This window comes from Protopterus annectens, chromosome 9.part0 (assembly GCF_019279795.1).
Source record: "Protopterus annectens isolate FY-2018-M chromosome 9.part0, PAN1.0, whole genome shotgun sequence".
Taxonomy (NCBI): Eukaryota; Metazoa; Chordata; order Ceratodontiformes; family Protopteridae; genus Protopterus; species Protopterus annectens.
Window position 1 is genome coordinate 936,162,001 of NC_056743.1, and position 19,578 is coordinate 936,181,578.

A 19,578-nucleotide genomic window follows, 5' to 3' on the forward strand; every position below is an offset into this window, starting at 1 on the left:
AGATGCCTCCCATCTTGGTAATGAGGCATTTCTTGGGAAGGACAGTCCCAGGTACGTGGTCCCTAAAGAGGCCAATTCCAATGTCAATGTCCTGGAGATGAGAGCCATCCTTCTAGCGTTGCATGCCTTTCAAGATGATCTCCCCTCTGAGACAGCTGCAGTTCAGTCAGACAATGTCTGTGGTGTGGTACATCAACAAACAGGGGAAACCGGGTCTTATCCTCTTTGTCAAGAGGCAATGAGAATGTGGTAATGGGCGATCTGTTCTGGTCACTTTTCGCATTGCAACACATATATCTGGGAAATCCAGTGTGCTTGCAAACAAACTAAGCAGGTCCATTCTGATGCCTCATGAGTGGTCACTTAATGTCAAAGTGGCGGAAAGAATTTTGCTTGAATGGGGTAAGCCATGATGCAATCTCTTTGCTTCCCCCTCAACAAGTGCAATGTGTTATTTGGCCTGATCCTCCCTCTGGGGGCCCCTGGCCTCTTCTGTGCTCATCCCCATTACCTGTACTCCCTATGTTTCTACAGAAAGCCTACACAGTTATCCTCATTGCACCCTTTTTGCCTCATCAAAGATGGTTTCCTTTTCTGTGTCCTCACTCCTGTCTCATTTGACAGCGGTAGCTCATCTGTACATAACAGGCTTCAGGTTAACCACGTTTTTTCCAGTTTCAATGATGGCTAGACGGCCCGGGTTTTCCTTCCCGGTCTAACATATACTTTTGTCCTCTTAAAAGGCTTCTACTAGGAAGGTCTACAGAAGTAAATGCAAGACATTTTTATTTGGGCCCTTCATAGAGATTTGGATCCTTTTAATGCCTAACTGTCCGCAGTCCTAGATATTTTAGCATCCCTCTTCAAAGAGGGGGCTGACTTCTCTACTATCAAAGTCCAGCTGACTCCCATTTCTGATTTTCTTTCCAGCAAAAATCACACTTCTTAGATTTTGCACAACTTAGAAAAAGCCATTCTGAAGTGCATCTTTTTACTTTGCCCCCCCAAGGACCCTACTCCTCCTCCTTGGGACTTGTCTTTCTATTTTCAAAGTTTAACCCAAAGTCCAATTTGAACCTTCTCCCAAGTCAGATCTAAAAATGTTGTCCCGGAAGACCTTTTTCCTAGTTGCCATTCCATCAGCTAGGGGAGTGTCTGAGCTCCAGGCCCTTTCTTCCAAGTCTCCTTACATAATCTTTCATAAGGATAAGGATGTCTTTACGTATTAACCCATCCATTTTATCTAAGGTGGCTTCTGAGTCTAGCATTAATCCAGGATATTAATATTCCAGTTTTCTTCCTACAATTTTCCAATTAAGGTGATTACATACTGCATCTGTTGGACATGCACAGGCAGTTTTATTTCTGTCTTCATCAAACCAAAGATTTCAGAAAATCTGTCCATTTTTTCCCCTTTTCTCATAACAGCTTGGGCACGGCAGGTTTCCAAGGTGACTTTAGTGAAATCATTGACTGGTTTCATATCCTTTGTCTGTAAACAGAGAAGTCTGACTTTGCCTAAGCCACCAAGAGTGCATTCAGAGAGAGCTGTGGCAACCTCTTCAGCCTTTTGGTCGAAAGCTTTGATAAGTAACATTTGTACAGCTGCCACTTAGTCCACTACTCATACTTTTATTGTTCTTTACAAATTGGATTTGATTTCTAGGAACAAGGCTGCTTTTGGCTCTGCAGTACTCAGAAATATCCTTCCATGAGGACTACCCAGGGTTCATCCAGCTGGGGACTCTGTTCCATCATTTGACGAACGAATGAAAATGATAACATCAGATAAAGAAGTTGTGTACTCCCCTTGATAGATCTATGTTGTCCATTTTCATTCTTTCTCAATTTCTCACCCTCCTAACCTCCTTTCCTTTCTTTCTGGAGGACACCTAATGAATATTTCATGAGATCCTATCGTTTCTTGTTTGAGTTCCACTTTTATCTCTGATGTTTCTTAATTGGTTCTGTATAGAATAGACTGTTTCTAGGGGCAACAAACTTAATCTGAGGCTTGTTAGGGTGGTGGGACATTATGGGTTAGGCAGGAGCTCTAGAGTTGGATCCGTGAATCAAGTGAAAACGGCCAAGCTGAATCTGAGGCCCATCAATTGAGAAAGCATGAAAATAACACAGATCTATCATTATGGTGAGTACATAACTTTTGTTTATATTCTGCCAAGGATATAACAGCTGGAGTAGTTTACTGGGTCTGGCACAGGATTTAATTCAGGTTATTGATCCCTCTTGTAAAGTAGTTTCTGGGAAAAAGAGACTTTCCTCTTTTCCTGAAGGTATTTCAAATTTTGAATCTTAAACAGGAAGATGCAGGGATAGATAGGCATTTTTTTCCAGGTTTCTGATTCAGACTCAAAAGAGAGCTCAGTTTCTATTTCTCCCGGTCAGGGTTTCTCTTTCTCTGAGACCACTGCTAGCATGTGCCAGTGTTTTCAGTAGGGTAGCATTGAGGTTTCTCAGTACCTCGAAAAATACTATGAGTTGTTACACAAGGATTTTCTAGATCCTACACCCATTCCTCCTGGTCTGTCTGCTTTAGAGGATGCGTGTATTACTGTCTGCAATTTTTTTAGTCAGCCAACTATCCCTAGAAAGATACAACATATAAACTTAATCAGTCTTTTAAATTTTCTTACACTATTCACAAACCTGACCCAGCAGCTATAACTCCAGTTGCTCCCATTGCTTCTAAGCACTACATCAATCCCAATCTCACACTTTCTGATAAGAATGGGAATTTTTTTTATATGGTAAAAAAGTGTATACTTCTGCAACTTTGATTTTCAGAATTTTGAATCGTCAGGCTAATATGTTAGTTTCTTCTTACTAATTGTGAAAGTAAGTGGAATGTTCTATTTGTAGTTTTTTTCTTTTGAGGATAAATCTGCCTTAAATACCTTAGTTTCTTCTATTGCACAGATCATTACTCATTGTTTGCAGTGTGTGCATGACTGTTATTACTTCCAGGTGTATGGCCAGTGGTACTGTTTTGAGAAGGTTTGCATGGTTGCATTCTCAAAACCTCCCAGATCTTAAAAATGAGATTTTAAATTCACCCTTGGATAGAGATCAAGTGCTTGGCCCTTCTGCTAAAGTGGTGATCAAAAAGTGTGAAAGGGGCAAGCTGATCCAGCAAATCTCTAAGAAGTTTCAACCCTCATCCAAATTTTCAAAGTAATTTTCTATTTTCTCATTCAGTTTTGGTAAAACCAGAATAAACCATCTCAACAAGTGCAGGTAAACAGATGTTTAGAATGACAAGCGGTTCTAAAAAAGGCTCGTACCTCTCAAAATCGAGGACAGTCCAACAAGTCTGAATGACTGTTAGAGTCTTTGCAACCCTGTCCCACCCTGGACCCTATTTCTTCCAGAAAGTCTAAATCTCCACTTCTCTCTTTGTCAACAGATAGTTTCAGGCAAATGGATCCTGAAAATCATTCAAGGTTACGAATGGCATTGGGAGGAAATTCCTCCTTTTCAGGGGCTCATTCCTCGTCCTCCAGTACTTTGTTTCTACTGTTTTTTCATCACATGCTGTTTCGAGGAGTGATAGAACCGGTTCCTCTTTCTCAGATGGAAAAGTTTTATTCAAGAATGTTCCTAGTACCAAAGAAGAGTGCTTGAAGACCTGTTCTGGATCAATCTTTCCCACACCTGTTTGTGATCGTGCCCAAATTCAAAATGATGTTATCCCTTCTTCCTCTTTCAGGTTTCCTGGTAACATTAGACTTAGATGCTTATCACATCCCTATTCATCCAGACATTTCTTAAAGTTTTGTGTGTCTGGATCACATTATCCATTCTCTGCCTTAACTGTTTTGACTATCCACTGCACTAGGAGCGTTCAAAAAGTGTCCATCTCCAGTTATATGCATCTCATTACAGGCTACAGGGTATTCAGATTTTTCAGTATTTAGACTACTCGCTAATCTTTGCAGTCTTTTTTAAGAATGTCTGAAATCTCTTTTTTGAGTGAGAAACCTTGTACACAAGCTGCAATTCCAAGAGAACATTCAAAAGTCTTTCTTGATTCCTTCACACAGGATTTGTTCCTGAAATGTCAAGTAGACACCTCAATTCAAATAGCTTTTCTTCCGTAGGAAAAAAATAGCTATATATCTAGATCTATTTCTAAGGTTTTCTCCTCTGATTTATTCACTGAGAGGGGATATGTCAGGATTTTGGGTCTCATGGCATTTATGATTCTCATGATACCCCTGGCAAGACTCTACATGAGAAAGATATATGGTATCTGAAATATCTTTGGTCCCAACACCAGTACCTTTCATCTTTTCAAATCCCAGTGCTGTGGTTTGTTAGAAGAGAAATCCTTTGGTGGAGACAACAGATATCCTTAAATCCAGGTCTTCCCCTTTTCAGTCACCACAGATGCATCTGACTTTGGTTGGAAAGCTGCTTTCAGGAGGATAAAACTGCAGGGGGGTATGGGACACCAAGGACTAATGCAGGTAGATAAATATCAAGGAGATGCTTTCCCTGGTCAAAACACTCAACTCTGAACCATTTTTGATCTCCGAGACCTTTTCAGGTGGTTACAGACAATACCACAGTCATATAGTACATCAACAAGCAAGGGGGAACCAGGTCATATCCCCTTTGCAGGATAGCCATGTATAGCTTCATAGCACAATCTTGCCCTACAGGCATCCTACATTCCATCAGAGCAAAACTGTGTGACAGACAGTCTGAGCAGGACCAGAGCAGGCCGTTACAAATGGAAAATAGATCAAGAGGTCTTCCCAAGATTCGACCCATCTGTGGGGAGTTCCTTAGGTAGACCTCTTTGTTTCCTCTCTGAACAATCAACTGGCAAGATTATGTACCAGGACTCCATGCAAGAAGCCTTGGAAGATCGAGGTCTTTTCCTTGGACAGGAATGTTACAGTATGCTTTTCCACCCTTTCCACTAATATCCAGGGTATTTCTGAAGATTCACAAGGCATCTCCCATGATCATTTTGGTGACTCCCTTCTGGTCCAGGCAACCATGGTTCTACCTTCTTTTGGAAATGGCTGGGGCAGTTTCCACAACTTTCCTCATAAACTGGATCTCCTTGCACAAGAACAGGGGAGTTTGATGCACTTCAGCATCAGTCAACTTCATTTGACTGCCTGGATGCTAAGGCTTTAATTCCTTTTAGGCACCTGTTTACTGAGGATGTGCAGCAGGTGCAAGTGGAGACAAGAAAGCCTGCTACCATTTCCATACAGACAGGGTTTCTTTAAGAACTAAATCTCATTTTGTGCCTTAAGTGGTATCCAGGTCAAACTGTCCATCTCCATTTTTTTCTTTCCTGAATGTAAAAATGAGGGAGAAAAGGATATGTTCCATATCTTGGATGCCCACAAACAACTCTGTTATTATCTTGTCAGAACCAAATCTTTCTGATCAGTTGCTCATTTCTTGTGAAGGTAAGAAAAAGGGGCAACCTATGTCTACCAGACTGTTTCAAAGTGGTTGTCTAAGGCTATTACCTTTTGCAATACTCACCATAATAAATCCATTCCAGACAGGGTCAAGGACTATTCTGCCAGGGCCTTGGCTTCTATGACTTTTGGAAAGAGTTGGATTCTAGAAGTATTCTAGAATCTGCTACTTGGTCCTGTACTTTTATAAAATACTAAGCTCAATGTTCTTCGTGTTTCACTGTTGCAGTCATTACATTTGGGTAATCTGCTGGCAGGTTGCCCTCAATTGGCCTGAATATCAAAGTCGTGGGTCTTGCGTTGGTTGCCGTCTCCTCTTCCATGACGTCAGGTCGTCAGGGGTATAAAACATGCAGCTGACGCCATTTTATTCAGTCTTTCTTACTGCGCGGTGCTCAAACCAGAAACAGTTCGCAAGTGCCGGTCGGCCGACTCCTGAAATTTTCGCATTCAAGTTTCAGAACCAAAGTCTTCAATTAAAGCTAAGTACCCCGTTGGGGAAACTTTTTCTTGCTCCTTACCGATGTTAGTAAAAGTTAATAATTGTATTACTTGTGGGAAGCAAATACCTCATAAGGATTTTCATTTGTACTGTATTCCTTGCCTAGGCCCAGATCATAACGTGCCTTGCTGTTGGTTTTGTGCTAGATTTAACCAATGCACTATTAAGCGTCTGTATATTTTTGCTTCAAAATATTTTGGATCCAAATTTAATTAACCTAAAATGTCGTCGGATTAGCAATCCAACTACCGGAGTTCACAAAAAACGCAAAGTCAGAGACGGACCGTTGAGGTCCAAAACCAACAAAACTTCTAAGCCAGTCGCCGGTACTCAGTGAGGTGCTTTCGCAGCCCATGATGCCCGCTACTTTTGAGTCGCAGGCCTCTACCGAGACCCATGCAGAGTCCGGTATGCCATGAGATTCTCAGAGTATTGTACTCGCGGATGTCTCTCCCTCAGATGGGTCCGGAGCCGCTGAGTAGGCACTGGCTTCTGAGGGTGATTTCAGGCCTCGGCATTTCTATATAAAACAGACGCCAGCTTCAAAAACAACTTCTAAGTCTAAAAAAATGACGCATGAGCCACATGCTCAGGCCCCTATGCCTAAAAAACAGATGATCAAAATGGCTGAGGACTTAATTACCTTGATCAGGGGTCCCCCCCCCCCACTAAGAGGCCTGGGCAAGACACTGATTATGAATCTTCAGATCAGGTTTCTATTTCTTCTGATTCCTCTTCTGATCAGGAATTTTCTATACCACCCTATGAGGTATCAGATGCAGAAGAATCTATTCCATCTGCATCTCCTCCTGAGGATTATTCTTTTGGAGAAACCTTGCATACTTTAAGGGAACATTTTCATTGGGAGAGTCAGGATTTCTCTGAATCAAAAAAGAGGCTGAGGAATTTCCTTCTTCTTGCTCAGCATAGGTCTTTGGCTATATCTCCTGTATTAGACATCGTTGATGATGTGTTTTCAGAATCAAGCATGGCTCCTGATTCCCTACCTCCTGCTCCTAGTAAACCAGACAGATATTACAGGGTTCCTGACTCCCACAAATTTTTATTCAAAAATCCTGCTGCTGATCCTGAAACTATCTCACAGGGTCCCAAAGGTGTAACGGCCTCTACAGCCAAAAATTCTACCCCCTCTGATGGAGATTCCAGGGCGCTGGATAGATGGGGAAAGAAGGTTTATACGTCTGCAACCTTGGCAATTAAGGGCCTTAAACTGCCAGTTTCATATGCTTAAATATCAACAGCATGTTATGGGCTTATTGAAACAGAAAATGATGTTGATTTCTGATTGTGTGGAAAATAAAGACTTACAGGAATTATTGCATGCAGCAGAACAGGTTGGAAAGCATACTTTGCAATGTGGTTTTGATTCCTTGGATGCCTCTTGCAGGGCCGCAGTTACTGGATCTGTGATTTAGAAGGCATGTCTGGCTCAAGGAGCAAAATCTGCCTGATCATGTTAAGGCTAAATTGTTGGATGCACATTTACAGCATGATAGTTTGGTAATAAGGCAGAAGAGATTTTAAAGAAAATGGAGGACAAAGCTAAATCTATGCAAACTGTAAAAGATTTCTTACAAGTGTAGCCACCCAGATTCAGTAGGCACTGGCCTACTAAAAATTGGTCCTTTCCTGTGTCCAACAGAGCCTCACAAGGCAAATTCAGGCGCTCAAAAGGCTCTAGATACCAATCACAGGGTTCTTACAGGTCAAAGCATTGGGGTGCCTCTACCCCCAAATCTGGAGGAAACAAAGCACAACCCTACAGTAAGCAGTCTCAATGACTTCCATCTACCATCACCAAGCACTTATCTTTTGGCAGCCCCCTTGGGGGGAAAATTAGCACTTCATGCTCAAAATTGGCATTTAATTACCCAGGACAAGTGGGTATTAAACATAGCATCCCAGGGGTACAGATTTCTTTTCCATATTTTTCCAATTCCAAACGGTTGGCCAGATCTGCCAGAAAATCAATGGGCAGAGGCTCAGAAACAAGTTACGTCCCTCATGGATATGGGGGCTTTTCAGCCAGTACCATAACAGGAAAAAGGACAAGGGTTTTATTCAAGACTGTTCCTGGTACCCAGAAAAGACGATGCCTGGTGTCCAATACTGGACTTATCGATTTTGAACATTTTCTTGGACATCCCAAAATTCAAAATGCTGACTTTACAACAGCTACTGCCCATGCTGGGTAAGAACACTTGGTTAGCGACTCCAGACTTAAAGGAGGCATACCTGCATATCCCAGTAAGGGAATCGTGCAGAAGATACCTCTGCTTCAAGGCAGGTTTTATGCATTACCAATTCTCTGCACTGCCCTTTGGCTTATCTTCTGCGCCCACGGTCTTTACAAAGTGGCACCAGTAATTGCATTCTGCAGACAAAGAAGCATACAAATCTATCCTTACTTGGACGATTGTCTCATTCAAGCAGAAAACAAGGACATTCTTTTTCAACTCTGGCATTTGTAAAAAGGCTTCTAACATGCCTAGGGTACACAATAAACGAAAAGAAATCACAACTGATACCCTCTCAAAAAATTACATTCCTGGGTGCAAGCTTTAATACAACTGCCCAGATGGCTTACCTTACACCAGACAAACAAACGCAACTGACTATATACTTCAAACAGATGGCAACAAAAACCCAGTTATCTGCAAGACAAATTCTACAGGCTTTAGGGTTCATGGCATCCTGCATTCTACTAATTCCATATGCAAGACCGCATATGAGAAAATTTCAATGGTATCTAAAAAGTTTATGGAGTCAACATGCACACAGTCTGGAAACAATGATTCCTCTCATTCCCTGCCTACAACAAGAGTTTCTTTGGTGGGCAGAGAAATGTCATCAGAACAAGGGATGGTCTTTCACTCTACCCCCTGCCACCCAAACCCTAACTACAGATGCATCAAACTGTGCTTGGGGGCCCACCTGGCGGGGAGATGCATTCAGGGCATATGGAGCCCAAAACAAATGCATCTGCATATCAACCAGAAAGAGATGCTAGCTGTTCAGAATGCCCTGACAGCCTTCAAGGGCTTACTTCATCCAGGACAACTACTGATAAAGACGGACAACACCACAGTTATGTGCTACATAAACAAGCAGGGGGGTACACATTCCTACCCCCTTTGCAGACTAGCCATGGTATTGTGGGACACAGCCTTGACTTACCAAGTACATCTTCAAGCTGAATTCCTGCCAGGAAAACAAAATACTCTGGCAGACGACCTAAGCAGAAATCTTATGGACCCTCATGAGTGAAAACTGGATCCACAAGTCTTCAGTATGATAACACAGAAATGGGGGAGCCCAGACATAGATCTGTTTGCCTTTCCCCAAAATTATCAACTGGACAAATTCTGCACAAGGAATTATCACAGACAGTCATGGAAAGTGGATGCCCTATCCTTCAGTTGGAAAAACCTGTCAGTCTACGCCTTTCCTTCTCTGCCTCTTCTCCCCAAGGTCTTACTAAAGGTCAGAAACAAAAAAAACAAAAATGATCCTAATTGCCCTGGACTGGCCTCGCCAGCACTGGTACCCAATTCTAAGGAATATGTCTCAACTCCCTCCTTGGTACTTGCCTCAAATACCTCATCTACTGTCTCAGCAGAGCAATCAAATTCTGCACACTCAGCTCCAAACTCTGAACCTGGCAACATGGCTGATCATGAAATTATTCAAACACCTCTCAGCAAGTCTGTGATGGATGTCATTTTGGAAGCCAGAAAGCCTAGTACTAGAAAATCTTATGCTGATAAATGGAAGAGATTCTGTGCTTGGAACCAAGCACAAGGAACGGACATAGCAAAACCAAATATTCCTCAGATTTTACAATACTTGACTGAGATGCTTGACGAGGGCCTATCTTTTTCTTCAATAAAAATCCATACCTCTGCCATCTCTGCTCATTACAACACGGAGCCTCCCATCTTTTCTCATCCTCTGCTAAAACAGTATCTTAGAGAGGCCAAAAATTTAAGACCTCCCAGAAGATCACCAACATGGGACCTCAATTTTGTGCTGGAAAAACTCACCCTGCCTCCTTTTGAACCAGCAGCTACTGCAAATATAAACTTTTTATTTTGGAAAACCGCTTTCCTTTTGGCAATCACTTCAGCAAGAAGGGTTTCAGAACTACAGGCCCTCATGGCTGTGGAGCCTTCTATTACATTTTACCCGGACAGGGTGTCCCTCAGGACCAAATCCTTCCTTTATGCCTAAGGTGGTATCCAGTGTGGCTCTTAACCAAAACTATTCACCTGCCAACATTTTACCCAAATCCTCAGAACAAGGGGGAGTGGATTCTGCATTCATTGGACATACACAGACAACTAAGATTCTACTTAAACAGGACCAAATCTCTAAGAAAGTCTGAGCAACTACTGGTGGCATTTGCTGCAGGATCAGAGGGGAAGGCTATATCAAAGCAGACTATTTCTAAGTGGGTAAGCCACTGCATTCGTTTCTGCTACTTGCATCATGGTAAACCAGTACCCAAGGGAATCGGGTCACATTCCACCAGGGCTCCCTCTACCTCAGCAGCCTTTCTCAGAGGAGTTCCAACCAAAGGCATTTTAGAAGCTGCTACTTGGAGCTCTGTTCATACTTTTACAAAGCATTATCTTTTGCCTCTCTTCTCTAAGTGTAGGGCAGGCTTTGCCACTGCAGTTCTGCAGGGCCTTATAGCCGCACCTAATGCTGTTTAGTTCCATCCTCCCATCCATAGCTTTGGGATTCTACCCAAATGTAATGACTGCAACAGTGAAACACGAAGAACATAGTACAGTTGTGTACACTTACCATAAATGTAGATGTTAGTGTATTTACTGTTGCAGTCCGGGTTACCCACCCACCATCCCCCTTTTTCTTCTAGAACTTCTCTTTCCTTCACTATATTCTAAAGCCTTTATGGTGTATTTGCTTTTAGATGAAGGTAAAGTTTATGTTGCTAAAAGTGCATTTATATATATGTTGTTTATTTATATGTACATATTTTTGCTCCCCATTTGGGGGGCACCTGACATCTGGGGCAAGAAAAACTGAATAAAATGGCGTTGGCTGCATGTTTTATACCCCTGACGTCATGGAAGAGGAGACAGCAACCAACGCAGGACCCAAGACTTTGTTATTCAGGCCGACTGAGGGCAACCTGCCAGCAGATTACCCAAATGTAATGACTGCAACAGTGAATACACTCGGAACATGTACATTTATGGTAAGTGTACACAACTGTACTATTCCTTCTCTAGGTTGAGATCAGGCTTTGTTAGGACCATTTTCCAGGGACTCCTCAACTCTTCCACCTTCCAAATGTGGTTTGCTATAGTAATCTACCCATATAGCTAAAGCTAGTGCAGCAGTGATCAATATGATTACCATAGTACAGTTGTTTAAGTAAACTTACAGTAACCTTTAGGTGTTTGAATGATCGTTGCTGCAGTAGCTGCTTTCTTATTCCCTCCATCTCCTTGTTTTTTGGTGTGCTTTTTTTTGCCAGAATGTGGACATTATTTTTTGTTGTACCTAGCATTGTCCTTTCAAGTCTGCTCAGCTTGAGTTACCTGACAGTTTGAGCATGTGGAAGGTGCCCTGAAGCTTTGGAAGCTTGCTGGCTGGTTATAACCTTGGCAAGATGTAACCCATATAGCTAAGGCTACTGCAGCCGTCATCATTCAAACATCTACCATTTTGGTAAGTTTATTTGCACAGCTTTACTTTATGCCTAAAACTTGCGTTGTAGCAGCCTGCTAGAATTAAGTGCATCTGCTGCTTTCCCTGTGTTTTGGAATAAAGAAACTACACATCTGCCAGCCTAACATTAAGCACTCGCTGTGATGTCATGTAACACACACATGAGAAGTGTGGTGCAGTATTCCCAAGGTTGATATTTAAATTATGCAGAACTTGTGTACAGCATGAAATGCCAATGGCTGTAGCTAGCTCATAACATGTGCTGCATTCCCCCTTTTAAAACTTTTAATAGAGGTGGAGATGTGGCTTGCATGTATTTTGCAGGAAATCAGTGTTAAAATTATACATTTTATTGGCTGTTTATATCGCAATCATGTTTTTTTTTTTCTTTTTACATATTCAGAAATGTTTTTCACAATGCAGCTTTTGGTCTTTAACATTGTTTATCTGTAGGACAGTCCATATAGCTGTCTGCTTTCCACAAAGGTTTACAATGTCTGGAAATCTAATGGGACGTTTACACTGAACATCTGGCTTTGCTTTTGGGACAATTCTTGCTGCCTTTCAGCTTTTTTGTAAAAATAACTTCAGGAGTCTCTTTCTGCAGCTTTTGACTGTCACAGTTTTCATGGTCTCTGTTTCCTTGTGAAATTATTTATTGTAACTTTTCTGGTTGATATTCTTACTGAAAATTCAGTTTTAATGTATTTGCCTTGTATAGATGTTGGCAATTCCTTCTCCACAGCTTATCTTTTCAAAACCTACAGAGGATCTTGGTTCATCTGTTTTACCTGCAGATGCAGTTTCAGGCTGTGGAGTTTTCCATGGATTTTAGATTCTTGCGTTGTATCCGATTTGTTACTCTGTTAGGCCTCTGAAGTAACTGCAGTAGTATTTTTGTCTCTGCTGATTTTTTGCAACATTTCTTTTACTTTATTTTTCTGGGTTCAGCAGTATTGCTAAGGTAAGCAATCTGCCTTTTTATCCTTTTACCCGTCAGCATTTATGGTGCTGAGAGGAGAGTCCCTACGGTGGGTTATTTGTATATTCCTGAGTTACAAGATGATAGTTGTCCTAGCTTTTCTGCAGAACTTTTTTTTATGAGAGTCTTAACCATTTAGCTGGATGTCCTAATTGAAGTAATTGTTGCAGTATTCCTGACATATGGGTTGCCACTAATGATGTCCAGCTGGCATCCCAAACTTTTATCTTCCCGAGGTTGTACGTCTTGCACATGAACTCATTTAATATGCATTGGGGTATATAGATGGACGTATGAGCATGAATCCTCAGACTGTCTCGCCACCAGCCAGAACACAGGTCATGCATCCATTGGACCACTCTCCCTTTGTCGTTGGTACCTTTGCTTTGATCATTTAGCCAAGTAAGTACCCTTTTTGGGAACTTTCCTTTTTACTTATGCCATTTTGTTTAAAGTTTTTAAATGTCAGCTAGAGGGGTAAGTGTGAGTGTGGTAGAGAGATTCCATACAAGAACTTGCATACTAAGTGTCTTTTTTTTGCCTGTACCTGGATCATGATCACAGATCCTGCTCAGTCTGTCATTCATTTCTTCCTAAAACTATTACGTCTAGGCTTCCCACTGTCTACATCTTCTAGACACTCAGTGTCTTAAACATTTGTCCCAGTCCTAGATGACAGACTCTGCATCCTCAGATGTCTCTCTGCCACCAAAGAAAATCTAGAGAAGCCTTGAATGGATCTGCAGTCAAATGTTTCTGACTCTGATGTTATTCGCTGAGGTTCCAGAACCTGCAGTACATCATGTTACCTCTCAGTTGCATGCTACTGTGACCCTTTCTGAGGCTGGTATGACTCCTGAGCCCTTGCCAGAATGCTGATACTTCTGATGAAGTGTCTCTCCTCATTTCCGAGGGACTGCATGGCGTCCCTCAAATTTTAGTTAGGGAAGAGATCCCAGGTGCTGTAATAGAATTCACACAGGTGCCCATCCTTCGTATCTCATCCAGGCAGATGTCATGCCTAAAAAGAAAAAGCAGAAGACTTTCATGTCAGCCAGTATCCCTGTACCCCCCCCCCCCCCCCCGCCAGACCTCACATGAGAAAAGTGTGGCCTGTCCCTCAGTAGCTAAGGAGAAGGAGGGTTGTTCAAACCTATTATATCTTTGAAGCATCCCTTCTTTGGGTCAATACAACCAGAGGCTACTCCTCAGAAACGTACCCTGGTTTCCTCTTTTCCTGAGGATTAGGAGTATGATTCTGACCGTTCTCTGGACTATTCCTCTTGGCTGCATTCCCTTACACAAAACTCGTCACATGAACAGGACCCCCTGTCTTCAGATTTCCTTATTGAGGAAGCTTCCTTTGGGGAGACTTTACAGAACCTGATGACACTTTGAGTGGCAATCCACTAAGATCTCTGATGTTCAGAAGGGGTGTTATAGCCTCCTGGAGATGGGTACCCCTGAACCTTTCTCCATTCCCTCCTGCCCTTGAGGCTTTCCAGGACTTTTCAGTCACCTCTTTTACTCCTTTTTCTTAACCACCAACCACTTAACCACTAACAGACCAGACAGGTTTTACAAGGTGCCTAATGACCTACATTCTTTTGTACAAGAATCCAGTGTCAGACCCCTCTGCAGTATCTCTGTTTTCAGATAAGCTCTCTAAGCCTCCCAGTGCTACTGCCCTACCTGTGGACAAATATAGTAGGGCTCTGGGTATACAGGGAAAGGTTTACACCTCTGCTGTCCTTGCTTTTAGGTCAATTAACTACCAGACTCCAGTGATAAAGTACTTGCTCTCTCTTTTGCATTCCTTAAGCAAAGTTATTCTAAACCCTCCTACAGCAGAGTAGTAAGCATCAAATGCATAGCTTACCATCTCAGGTCACTCAAATAGCCAGATACAGTATTAAGTGCAGTCATACTGCTGTAGATGCTTCTTCCAGGGCAGCTGCCATTGGTTCGGTTATTCACAGATATGCATGTCTTTGCAGTCAGCCTATCCCGGAGGATTTAAAAATAGAACACTTTAGACTCTTCCTTGGAAAAAGTTCAAAACTGTGCAGTGTAAGACCATGAAAGACTGCAGATATAGTCTGCTCTCCTTAGTTACTAGATACTGTAGGAACTACCCATCTATATCTACTTTCTTCATTAGAAAGGATCATAGGACAGCTCAGAAACAAAGAAAAAAAAACAGGAAAAAGTACTTTGAGAAATCCTATAGGGAAACTCCAGTGGGGAGACTTCCTTTTGGAAGCAAAAATTTGTGACTAAATTTGCAGCACCCCTGCCCCCACCATCAGCTCCATTACTCCCCATTCTCAAAGACTGTCACTTTTCCTGGCCAGGTGGGAAGCTATTGCCGCAGACAAGTGGGTCCTGTCCATCATAAAGGATGGTTATGCCATGTCTTGGGGAAAATATTTTCCCTGTGAAAGGCATGCTATACAACCTCCTTAAAACCAAATATCCCTTCTCGGCTGCATTATTCAAGACCTCTCAAATCAGGGCACCATTGAGCAAGTCCCAAAGGACTTTATGAGAAAAAAGTTTCACTCCAGGATTTTTCTAGTCCCAAGAAAAGAAGGGCAGTGGAGACCCATCCTAGACCTGTCTCTCCTAAACACTACCTTCCTTTCAAAATGCTCTGTATTCACACTGTTCTGATTTTCTTCCTCTCCCCTGCTTTTAGTGTCACTAGATATGAAGGATGCCTACTTACACATACCCATTTGTCCTTCTTGCAGGAGATTCCTCAGGTTTTCCTCTGGCTCCTAGCATTTTCAATTTACTGTTCTGCCTTTTGGTCTCCCCACAGCTCCAAGAGTGTTTGTGAAGTGTCTAGCTCCAGTAGTAGCTTCCTGTCACAGTCAGGAAGTCCAAATTTTCAACTACCTGGATGACCTACTGATTCAGGCTCTCTGTCCAGGAATTCTTCAGCATCTACACTTAATCCTCAAACTTTTGAGAGGTCTGGGTTTCACTATTAACTGCAAAAATCCCACATAGTCACTGCACACGATTTTGTTTTCCTTGGCTGCAAGACTGGACACAAAAAAAATGCATGCCTTCCTCCCCTGGGGAAAGTTCAATCCCTCACAGCCTAGAGGACAGATGCCTTTTCCTTCCAGAGGACAGGGAAGTTCCTCTATGCTTTTCTTCCTGTGCTTCTTTATCCAGAAACTTTTCTTGAGGCACAAAAGGAACCACCAAAACTCCTTTTACTTGAAGCATTTTGGCTGAGGTAACATTGGTTTCCTTTGCTATTTCACCTGGCAGAGGGAAATTGCAATAGAGTAGCTCATCAACCAGATTCAATGGGTCTGTTAATAGATTCAAACTTTCAAAATGTCGAATACCATATGTTCGATAACATATGGTCGATATTTGAAAGTTCGAATATATAATAAAAAAAAAAAAAAAAGAAAAACATACCTTAACCCCCTGCATCCCCCACACCCCCCTACTTAAATATACCAACTCCGAGACCGCACTTCAGTGCAGAAAAGGGAAATTCTCCCATTCTGCAATGTACAGCGCCGTTGAAGACAACCTTCAAACTCTTAAAATGTCGAACATATGGTCTCGACCATATGATCGACATTTCAAGTGTTCGTTTATTTGACATAGACCCGATCCAATAACCCAAGAAAAAAGGTTGCTGCTCCATCCAAGTCTTCCTTCCCTCAGCTTGACTCGATGGATAACAGGGTTTATTTCCTCAGACACCTCTCCTCTGAAGAGGTTGTTGAAGTCCTACAAGAGGCCAGGAGACCCACTATTATAAAATCTTATACAGATAAGTGGAAAAGGTTTTCCTACTGGTGCTGCAAACATAGTCGGGACCCACTCTTATCACAAGTTCCTGCTGTACTGCAGTATCTCTGTGAACTACTCTGATCAGGTTTGGTCTGCTGTCCGATAAAAGTTCACCTGTCAGCTATCAATGCCTGCCTCCCTCTTAGCACTCAACTTAAGGTTAGGGCAGAGATCAAGCTTTCCTTCAGGGGAGTCCTGCATCTTAAATCACCAAGTAAACCCATCTCTCCCCTTGGAATCTTAATTTTGTGTTAGAAAAGCTTACACTGCCTCATTTCGAGTCAGCATCATCTTCCCACTTCTCTAAAATTATGTAGTTTGAAAACTGTCCTTCTCCAGGCTCTCATCTCTGCTAGGATTGTTTGAATTACAGGGTCTCATGGCCATTCCCCTTTTCCTTATTTTTCACAAGTACTTCGTGACTCTCAGGGCTAATCCATCCTTCATGCCTAAGGTACTGAATGAGCTGCCCCTCAGTCAAGCTATTCACTTACCCACTTTCTTACCCAATCCACAAAATGGAGGGAAGTATCTTACATTCTCTGGGCATTCGTAGGCAACTCAGCTTTTATCTGAATTAAACTAAATCCTTCAGAAAGACTGACCAGCTGTTTTTATCATTTGAGTTCTAAGCTGGACCAGCCAGTCTCTAAACAAACTATTACATCTTGGATTTCTGAGACTATCTCTTTCTGCTACTTCACAGTATGGTAAGACCTTGCCTTCCTGCTCGGAAGCACATCCCACTAGGGGACTGGCTTCCTCAGGGGCTTTTCACAAAGTAGTAGACTACAAGTCCATCTTGGAGGTTGCCACTTGGTCCTCAGTACACACTTTTACCAAACACTAGAAAATTGATGCTTTCTCTAGGTCCAGGGCAGCCTTTGTTAGGTCAGTCCTGCCCAAACTACTGGACAACTCTTCTACTCAGTTGCCAATCACCCTTCCTTCCGCCTTCAACTCTGGGAATTCCTCTTATGTCAAGAATACTGCCACAGTGATTTCAGTCAGGACATAGTACAGCAGTGTAAGAACTTACCATAACAGTAGATGCCCTACTGTTCACTGCTGCAGTATTCATGACATACGAGTTGATGCAAACACAGTTAGTAGTGATGAAACAATGCTCTGGTAAAAATTATGCTTTAATGTCACATTTCCAAAAAGCTTGTTCCTAATTACCTCTGTGTTCACTGTCACCTCCAGCATTTGCGGAGTCCTCTGTGAAGTCTATTTCCTATGTAAAAATGCCTATGCAAACACTTCCATGCAAAAATTCTTAACCATATGGACTTGGTTGTATACATGGAACCTTAAAAATTTCTCCCCGTTGTTTTCTTGTAAATTGCCTTTCTTTTCTGTTTTCCAAATCTATTGTAACCTTTTCTGATTGATTCTTAGCTATGCAATATTGTATATACTCTGCTAATTATCCCTTTTTACAGCAGCTTTTATTATATGTGCAGCCAAAAAAACTGTCACAGCTGATCTTTCATTTATCACTCCCCTGTACCTTTCTTTCTGGCTGTACTCTTATTATCGATCCTTGATAGGGAAGTCTGTCTGTAACCTGCAGTTCAAACCTCTGCTTAACATCATCCTAATTTGTTTCCCTCTTGTTATTTACTGCCAGTACCTTGGTTCCTTTGCTGATTTCTGCCAGTAAACGCCACCCCCCCTCTTCCCTACATGTACTTCTAGATGTATCTCTGCGTAAAATTTCTTTTCTCCATTCCCATACTGGCTTAGTTCCAAGATTGCTTCATGTTAATGTAAAAATATAATTTTCTGTTTGGTTGTTGTTTCTCCAGATGGACTTGTTCTTCAAGTCAGGTAACTCTAAGCTACCTTTTTCTGCGGAGAGAATCAACTTGTACTTTTTGACTCTTGCCCCCCCCCCCCCCCGATAAATTTCCCCAAGTCCTGCGGGTGATAAAAATATGCCTGACCTGTATATAAGAGTAAGGAGACTAAAAATGTTTCCACTGCTTGCATATTGCTGTCCAAAGCAAAAATATCGTCAGCCTCCAGTTTGTTTTTTAAATTGCTTTGTTTTCCTTCTTCCCACATATCCTTAGCTGTGGTAACAGAATCCTTTTTAATTGATGTACGTAAATACTTTATCTTATGTTTCTGGAAGTATGGATATTACTGAATCAGTTCACGAGTGAACATGTAGCAGTTTTATCTTTTATTTTATAACCCAAAAAAGACTTGTGAAATTGTTCCACTAAACCAAACCACCCTTTTCTGGATTTATCAAGTACAAAATAATATCTGCAACTATAGTTAACTTTCTTGAGGTATCGTAACAGTTGTATCCTTGAATTTGTGAATTCCTTATTTTATTTGCCAGTGGCTCAAGCAGGCTGAAGCAAGTAACAGTGATGGAGGAGGAGATTGCTGCCTGCTTCCTGTCTTCAAACGCAGCTTTAGAGTAGTGCACTCTAAACTTAATTCTTTTATTAAAAAAAAGAAAAAGACAGCAGTGTGGCCCCTTGTACCTTGTATATTCACCTTATTAATGGCTTTATTCTAACAGTGTGTGCAAATGCTACAATTGCCATAGTCATACTTCCAGTTCACTCTAAAAAATATTTTCTCATTAGAGCCCAGCTATATCGGAATTTGTTTGCATTTGCTTCCCTCTGCAATATCATTGTTCTGTTATTGTCCAGTGTTTGCCTCCTCTCTCCAAAACCACATAGGTCCACATCTTATCAACTTTGGTAAAATGTTTGCCACTGCCTTAGCTAGTATAGCTGTAAGCATTTTATAGTAATGGCTTGAAATTGAAAAGGTCTATATGAAGCATCTGAGGGTTTTTACCTTTAATCCATCCCCCACCCTTTTCTTCCAAGATGCTGGTACTTCCTTTTAAAATGCTGTTAAATATAACTTTAAACATTGTTATTACTATCTGTCCTCCTAACTTACAGATTTCCATAAGGTTATCATCTGTTCATGGAAACTTCCCAGTCAAATGTTTATTCATCAGTAGTTTTTATCTCATCTCTTCCTGTTTTTGCTATTAATTGTTGAGCCTCATCTTCCTCATATTCAAGTCTTCAATAAATATTTCC

The 19,578-nt window shown here is 41.7% G+C and overlaps 1 protein-coding gene across 1 annotated transcript in view; it reads left to right on the forward strand.

The window, feature by feature from the left end:
• The window catches only part of SPATS2 (spermatogenesis associated serine rich 2), a 1,115,118-nt gene that overhangs the window by 480,139 nt on the left and 615,401 nt on the right, over positions 1 to 19,578 (forward strand). The window lies entirely within an intron of this gene.